General features: G+C 41.9%; 1 non-coding gene across 1 annotated transcript; it reads left to right on the top strand.

Annotated features, from left to right (window-relative positions):
• Positions 1 to 4,295: 4,295 nt before the first annotated feature.
• On the top strand, positions 4,296 to 4,398 carry LOC141418650 (U6 spliceosomal RNA). Its single transcript, XR_012443317.1, has one exon. It is a non-coding gene; the product is annotated as a U6 spliceosomal RNA (small nuclear RNA).
• Positions 4,399 to 8,069: the final 3,671 nt, after the last annotated feature.

Here is an 8,069-nt window from a genome sequence, read left to right as displayed (position 1 = left end):
CCACTCAGGCATCTCCCCTCTGCTCACGTGTCCAGGTACTGATCACATTGCCTTCAGACCTGGGATTCCGAAGGGAAGGAATGCTTTAAAAGCTCCCCATCTATTCTGTAAGGATCACTTTAGTTAAATTGTGGAGTGTGCTCCACAAATCTAGTCCACCAGGAGTGTGTCAGCTATGCTGAGTCCTGAATGGTGGCCCCTATCTGCCCCCAGATCACCACCTTTCCCCAGGTCCTGTGACTTTGCTGACACAAGAGTGTTTGACACGCAACCCTGCAAAGGTGCCAGTGCCGATCTGTTTTTTGCTCATTTATTTGTTTGGTGGTACTAGGGTTTGAACTCAGGGCCTCTCACTTGCTACACAGGCACTCTACCACTTGTGCCACATCCCTGGCATTTTATTATTATTTATTTATTTATTATTTATTTTGCTTTAGTTTTTTTCAGGTAGGGTCTCACAATTTTTTGCCAGGGGCTGCCCTCCAGCCATGATCCTCTTGCCTATGCCTCCAGTGTAGCTGGGACTACAGGTAGATGCCATAACACCTGGCTGTCCTCAAACCATGATTCTGCTGATCTCTGCCTCCTGAGTACCTGTGATTACAGGAGTGAGTCACCATACCCAACCAGCACCATTCTGGATATCAAAGATTAGTGGAACTACACACTAGTTTTTAAAGGAAACTGCAAATACATAAATAAATGCTATAGAATTTCTTTCTGCATCCCTAGCAGAGTCTTTATATAGTTTGGTTTGGAGATCACTGGCCTAACTGGTATCCTCTTCCCCATTTCTGAAAGCCAGCCTTCCTCTCTCAGAAAGGGAGAGAAGTTAGCCACATCTCTGAAAACCAGTTGAGTCCCTCCCACTCAAAGCAATTCTGTCCTAAGAGAAGAAGCACATCTTTCAGCTCGCACTTCTACTTGGGCATCCTGCTTTGGGGTCAGGCAGGAGGAGAGGTGGGTTCAAGATGGTGCCAGGGAAAGTGGGACTCTGAATTTGACTCTGAATTTCAAACTCAGACAGCATTCCTAAAAGCTATGGGAGACAGTGGCTGGACTGCTGGCCTGAGCGTGGAGAAACAGCGCCCCGTGGTGGCTCTGACACGCGTGCCTCGGAACTCCAGTTTGACGAGTATGGAGTGGTTATATACATTGCCACGTGTGGGAAAATCTTGGGCTTGTATATGAGCCCATGTGTGTGATCCCAGGCAAGTTAACTTCTTTTAAATCTTCGTGTCCTTTGTATTAAATGAGATATTCAGGCCTACTTCTTAGGGTTGTCAATAGACGTGAATGAGAGCGTGAATGCAGAGCAGTAAACAGTGTTAATTAGCACTTAGGAAGGGATGATGCTGGGATGGTGGTCATAACTGATATCAATGCCTGTAGACATCAAAGAAGAACCTGGAAACTATCTCCGGGAAACAGCCCTGGAGAGAGAGTAGAGGTTGTGCACAGGAATCTTTGTGTTCCTTGCTAACACACGGATGAATGGTGACTGTGTCCAAGACAAGTGTGGAAATTGTGAGCTTGTGTGTGTGCTTGTGTATGTGTGTGTGTGTATACACAAGCTCAGTACACATTCAAGAGGAGAGGAGTGGTGGTAATAGGGAAGCCTTTGTCACTTATTCCTCTGATCATGGCGCAGAGCTAGACTTGAGAGAGGAAACTTAATCAAGTGAAACAACTTACTTATACCCTCCCCCTACTGTGTGTTAGACAGAGTTAACAAAAATGAACAAACACCAATCATAAGACTTTCAAATAGAGATAAATGCAAACTGACAGAACTGATTTTGACTCTGTGGGGATGGGAATCTAATTAGATTGGTGCTCTGGGGACTGACCATTGTATTCCCTGAAGTCACCAGGGATAGAATTATCAAAAGTACATAAAGACATCCCACCCAGCTCTGTTCTGTGCTTGGGCCTGTACTACCCGGATGACAGCAGGACAAAGTATAAGGTACACTGTGATCAACCTTGCCCACCACTGAGACCTCACGCAACCAAAATGCAATTCTCTTGAAAGCAGTGAACCAGCTAGGAGTGTTCACTCAGCTTTCCCTGTGTCACCGGCAGGTGGGGATAGGGACCTGCCTAGGTTTGGTGGTGGAGAAAGAGTTGGGCCTGGTGCCCGTAGAGGCTCACAGGATTTGCCCCACCTTCTAAATTTTGTATTTAAACTGGTAGTTTTAAATAAAGATGGATGGTAGAACTCTCATAATAGTAGAAAAATTTTTTAAATTTTTCTTACTTAGAATGATATTAAATAGCAAACAAAATGCCACAATAAATCAAGAGAGAGACCATAGAAGAAAGGAAAAACATTGGTTTATTTTTAGGATCTTTGGTAGTTCTTTCTTCCCGCTTTCTGAACAAGGGAGCCCCACATTTTCATTTTGCACAGGGCCATGCAAATTACGTAGCTGGCCTTGGGAGCAAGTTACCCCAGGCTGCGACACTGGACAGGCTCACCTCTCAGATCAGCAGCAGGCACCCTCTCCTGAGCACTCCCTGTGGAGTCCTGGCATATGAGGTCCCGAGTGGAGGCTTCGGCGGATGTAGTAAGAGCCCTCGTTTACCCAGAGACCCAGATGGCATCTTGGGAAGAGGAAGGAAAGGCAGGCAGAGTTCAGAAAGACAGTTTAGAGAACCTGAATTTTCCACCAGCGTCTGTGGAAAGCAGCCACACGGGGGAGTTCAATTCCAGCCGACTGAATATTCAGCCGGAAGGAGGCAACCCAAGAAGAGAGGTGCGGATTGTTAAAAGACAGGCCTCTCCTTGCCCCTTCACATAGGGTTCAGCTGCTAAGGACAACCCTACCCTTCTTTGCAGATCTGAACCGGTTGCGCACTTCCGCAAGCCTTGCTACCCTTAGATCCAAAGTGTTTTCTGTCTGAAACACCCTCTTCCTCTTCCCCTCGCTCCATCCCCAAGTCCTGCAGCCCTTGGTTACCTAACTTCTCACCTTTCTACACTCAGTTCAGGCCTCTCTTCCCTCAGGAAAGCTTCCCGACACCCCACCCTCACTGTACCCCGCTCCAGGTGCTCCTCCCAGCACGCACACATCCAGTTTCAGAGGGGCAGTGTGAGTGATAGCAGGTCACTGGCTGCAGGAGTCCGGAGAGTGGAGTAGGGGCTTTCCTGTGACTCAGTTGTCCCTTCAACCTGTGGCTACATATGGAAAATGGGGCAGTAATCCCAGACCCACCTGCCTTGTAAGACTTTTTTATTTTAGTTTTTGCATGGGTACTATATGCCAACACGCCACAAATTCAACAGGCACATAAGGGGACATAGTGAAAAGTAACTTCTTTTCCTCTTCCTGACGCCCCAGCTGTCTGCCCCAAAGGTAATCCCTGTTATCAGTTTCGTTAGCTTCCTTTTATAGGCACACATTTTTTGTTTTGTTTTGTTTTTTGACGGTACTGGGCTTTGAATTCAGGGTCTTGAGCTTGCCAGGCAGGTACTCTACCACTTGAGCTACCCCCCCACCCCTCAGCCCAATACACACGTGTTTTAAAGCAAATAGATTTTTCATCATCACTTATGTAGTATTCCAGGGGAAAATGCATAATTTGAATCTAATCATGAGGAAGCAGCAAAAAAAAAAAAAAAAAGAAAAGAAAAAACCCTAAAAGAGGAATATTCCACTTCTTCAAGGTATCAAGGGGGTAACTTGTTTCAGTGCATTGATAGCACAAAAGACTATGGACCAAGAGGTATGGACACGTTGAAAATGACAAATTAAAGTGTTCCATTCATGTTAAACTTACCAAAGTTGATAAGTGCGGTATGGTTTGATAAGGAAATCCCTTTTGGGGGAAATACATTTTAACATAGAGACAAAGGGCCATGATGTATATAATCTAACTCTCCTGTGACGCTGGAAAACGTGCGCGCACGCGTGTTCGTGTGTGCACACGGGAGGGCCTCAGCTCTGCAGCAGGCACTCTTAGCGCTGGAGCCACGCCCCCACCTACTTGGTCTTCTGTCCCCTCATTCTCCCTCCCTTACAGAGAAAATGTGTTAACTTCAGGTGTTAGACACAGTGTTATTGGACATGCGTTCAATGCTACTGAATTAATAAAATGCGTTAACTCAACAATATATATTAAACATAGTCACCAACAATATACTCATAAAACAAGGCTAGGCATTGATGACCTGACAAAAATAGGGTGACCTGAAGGTTAAAAGAACCTAACCCCGTATTTCACACGGGAGCAAATGGTTTAGTATTTACTGATTTGGTGTTCTTAGCGACTGTATAAAAACAGAGCTTCTGGTGCTCGCTTCGGCAGCACATACACTAAAATTGGAACGATACAGAGACGATTAGCATGGCCCCTGCGCAAGATGGCACGCAAATTCGTGAAAATAATGTTTTTAGTTTCTACTCATCCTTTTGAACAGATATTTGGTATTCTGAATGGTATATCACAATTGATCTAACCCATCTATTAGACACACCCATAGGAAAGGCCTGAACTCTAGTGATAGACATTTGGGAATTTTGTTTTTATTTTTTATTGGGTTTAAACACATTCATTTTTTTTCCCCATTTTCATTTGCTTAGGACTTTTTAATTCATAAAGCAGTTCACCATTACAACAATTTTAAATAATCCATCAAATTATTTTGCACACTGCCACTATTGGAATATTTTTAAAGTAAATTTGTTTATTTAGTTAGTTGGCTAGTTAGTTAGTTAGTTAGTTAGCTTTTCTATGGTACAAGGATTGAATCCAGGGCTTTGTATGTGCTAGGCAAGCATTCTACCACTGAGCTTTAATCAGTCCTATTATTTGTTTGTTTGTTTATTGTGGTACTGGGGATTGAATTTAGGACCTCCCATTTGCTGTACCATTTGAGTTATACCCCAGGCCTTTTGGTTTTAGTTTTTAGCTGTTTTTCAGATAGAGTCTCATGCTAACTTTGCCCAGGCTGGCCTGGATCCCTGATCCTCCTACCTTCACTTCTCACGTAGCTGGGGCCACAGGCATGTGCCACCATACTCTGGCCCACTATTTTCATTTTTTAATTAACAAAAATGACTGCATTTATTATGTACAGCATTTTAATGTATACAATATAGAATGGCCACATTGGGTTAATTAATATTAGTACCTCATGTATGTATTGTTTTTAGAGGTGTGAACATCTAATATCTACTCTCAGAAAATTTTAAGAATAGAATACACTGTTATTAAGTCACCATGTTATATAAAAGATCTCTTGAAGTTATTCCTCCTATTTAACTGAAATTTTGTATCCTTTGAGGAAGCTCTCCAAACCCCTATCTCCCTAGTCTCTGATAACTACCATTTTATTCTACTTCTAATTCAGTATTTTTAGATTCAACATATAAGTGAGATCATGCGGTATTTTTATTTTTGTACCTAGATTGTTTTTGCAATGAATATGAAGCGTAGCTGTCTCTTCAAGACCCTGATTTCATTTCCTTTGGATATATTCCCAAGAGTAGGGTCGCTGGATCTCACAAAGCAGGAGTTCCCCTTTCTCCACATCCTCTCCAACACGTGTTATGTTCCGTCCTTTTGCTAATAGCCATTCTAACAAGTGTAAGAGGATAACTCATTATGATTTTGACTTGCATTTCTCTGATGATTGGTAATGTTGAGCACTTTTTCAGGCACTTGTTGGCCATTTCTTTTGAAATATGTCTACCCAGGTCCTTGGCCTGTTTGTTTTATTACTATTGAGTTTGAGTTCCTTATATATTTTGGGTATTAGTCCTTTTCCACTGTATGGCTTGCAAAGACTTTCATTCTGTAGGTTATCTCTTCACTCTGTTGATCATTTCATTGGCTATGCAGAAGCTTTTTAGTTTTATGTAATCCCATTTTTCTATTAATGCTTTTGTTTTTTTGTGTTTTCAGGTCCATATCCAAAAAAAATTATTGCCCAGACTAAGATCATGGAACTCTATCATTATGTTTTGTTCCAGGGGTTTTATAGTTTTTGGTTTTATGTTTAAGTTTATAACATATTTTGAGTTGTTTTTTGTATATGATATGAGATAAGGGCCTAATTTCATTCTTCTGCATGTGGATATCCAGTTACTTCAATACCGTTTTTACTGAAGAGACTGCTCTTCCCAGTATGTGTTCTTGCCAATCGATTGACCATAAATGTGTGGATTTATTTCTGGGTTCTCCATTCTGTTCCATTATCTCCATGTCTGTATTTATGCCAATACCATGCTGTTTTGATTACTATAGCTTTGCAGTCATGACTTTTCAAGTCATGTAATGTGATGCTTTCATCTTTGTCCTTTGTGTGCAATATTATTTTGGCTCTTTGGAGTCTTTTGTGGTTCTATATGAACTTTAGGGTTGCTTTTTCTATCTCTGTGAAACTTTTCATTGGAATTTTGGGAGAGATCGCATTGACTCTGTAGATCACGTTGGGTAGTAAGGATATTTTTAATAATATTGATTCCTCCAATCCATGAACATTGGGTGCCATTCCGTTTATTTTATCTTCTTCAGTTTGTTTCAACATGCTTTATAGAATTCAGTGCATGGGTCTTTTCTTTTATTCCTAAGTATTTTATTTTTTGTAGCTACTGTAAATGTGACATTTTCTTGATTTCCTTTTTGGGGATAGTTCGTTGTTAACATATTAGAAACACTACTGATTTTGTATGTTGGTTTATATCCTACAACTTTACTAAATTTATTTATTAGTTCTAACAGTTTTTAAAAGGATTTTCCATATATAAGACATTTTGGTTTTATATTTGCAAAATGCAAATCTGGTCATGTCATACTTCTGCTTAAAGTATTTGCATGGCATCTCCTTGCCCTTGGAATAAAAATGAAAAGCCTTACATGACCTGCCATACACTGTTACGCAGCTTCTTTGCATCTGCATGTCATCCCCCATCATCTTCTCTCATCCCCTGGTATTCCCCATAGGTGACAGGACATTTATACAAGCTTTCCTCCTAGAATCTTCTCCATCCCTTACTCTTAACCTGATTAACTCTCAAACCTCAACTTCATAGTTTGGGTTTTGTTCACCTATGTATCCTTGGGCCTGGCAAAGAACCTGGCATTAGGACATGCTCAATATATTTTGCTGAAGAGTTGAATGAATGGAGTAGGAGATATGCAGAGAGAGAAGCTAGCGGGTAAGATTATATTCATGTAGGCATGTCTCTTTCTTTCACGCTCTCTCGCTCTCTCTCTTTTTTTTTTTTCAGTACTGGAGCTTGAACTCAGAGCCTACACCTTGAGCCACTCCACCAGCCCTTTTTTTGTGATGGGTACTTTCAAGATAGGTTCTCACAAACTATTTGCCTGGGTTGGCTTCAAACTGCAATCCTCCTGATCTCTGCCTCCTGAGTAGCTAGGATTACAGGTGTGAGCCACCAGCACCTGGCAGTCTCTTTTGACCAAACACTTGGTCTTAAGCCTTTGGTGGAACAAAAACTGTACAGCTGTCTTATCTTCTCTTTCCAGGTTCTCACTTCACTAGCACTAAAGTAATTTTTGTTGAAGTAGATAAATGATGATAATGAGAAACCAGATAAACCTACACAGTGACCCTAAGGAGGTTGTTATTCCTGCCTATACAAGTTCATCATCCTCAAAAAGAGAACGAGAGACTCAGAGTCTGGCTTGAGCATTAAGACACTTGCTGACACTGGGCACCCTGTTACAGGAGCTCTTGCCTTCCTCCAACTCCATCAGTGTAAGATGCCAACCCTGATGAACCTTCACATATGGGCTCAGAATAAAAGATCTGAACACTAAGATACAGTTACAAGTCACCGTTCCCCCAGCAGGCTCTCTCCTACTCTCCTTCCTGCCAAAAGATGTTCTTCGGCACCCAGCTAAAGGGGAAAGTACCAAAAAGGAAGTGTCACTGTAAAAGTCGATTCTGTCACTCCTGAAGGAGCTGATCCCCATATCCCTGAGCAGAGAGAGGAGGTGCTTTTAAGGCTGTCACCTAACCTTTGGCTCCACTCTACCTTTTGGGCGATTAATTCTCATGAGAATTAATGAAACTTGTGGTGAAACCCACAGCCTTC

This window comes from Castor canadensis, chromosome 17, assembly GCF_047511655.1.
Source record: "Castor canadensis chromosome 17, mCasCan1.hap1v2, whole genome shotgun sequence".
Taxonomy (NCBI): domain Eukaryota; kingdom Metazoa; phylum Chordata; class Mammalia; order Rodentia; family Castoridae; genus Castor; species Castor canadensis.
The sequence above is the reverse complement of the archived record's forward strand: the minus strand, read 5'-3'. Positions and strand labels throughout refer to the sequence as shown.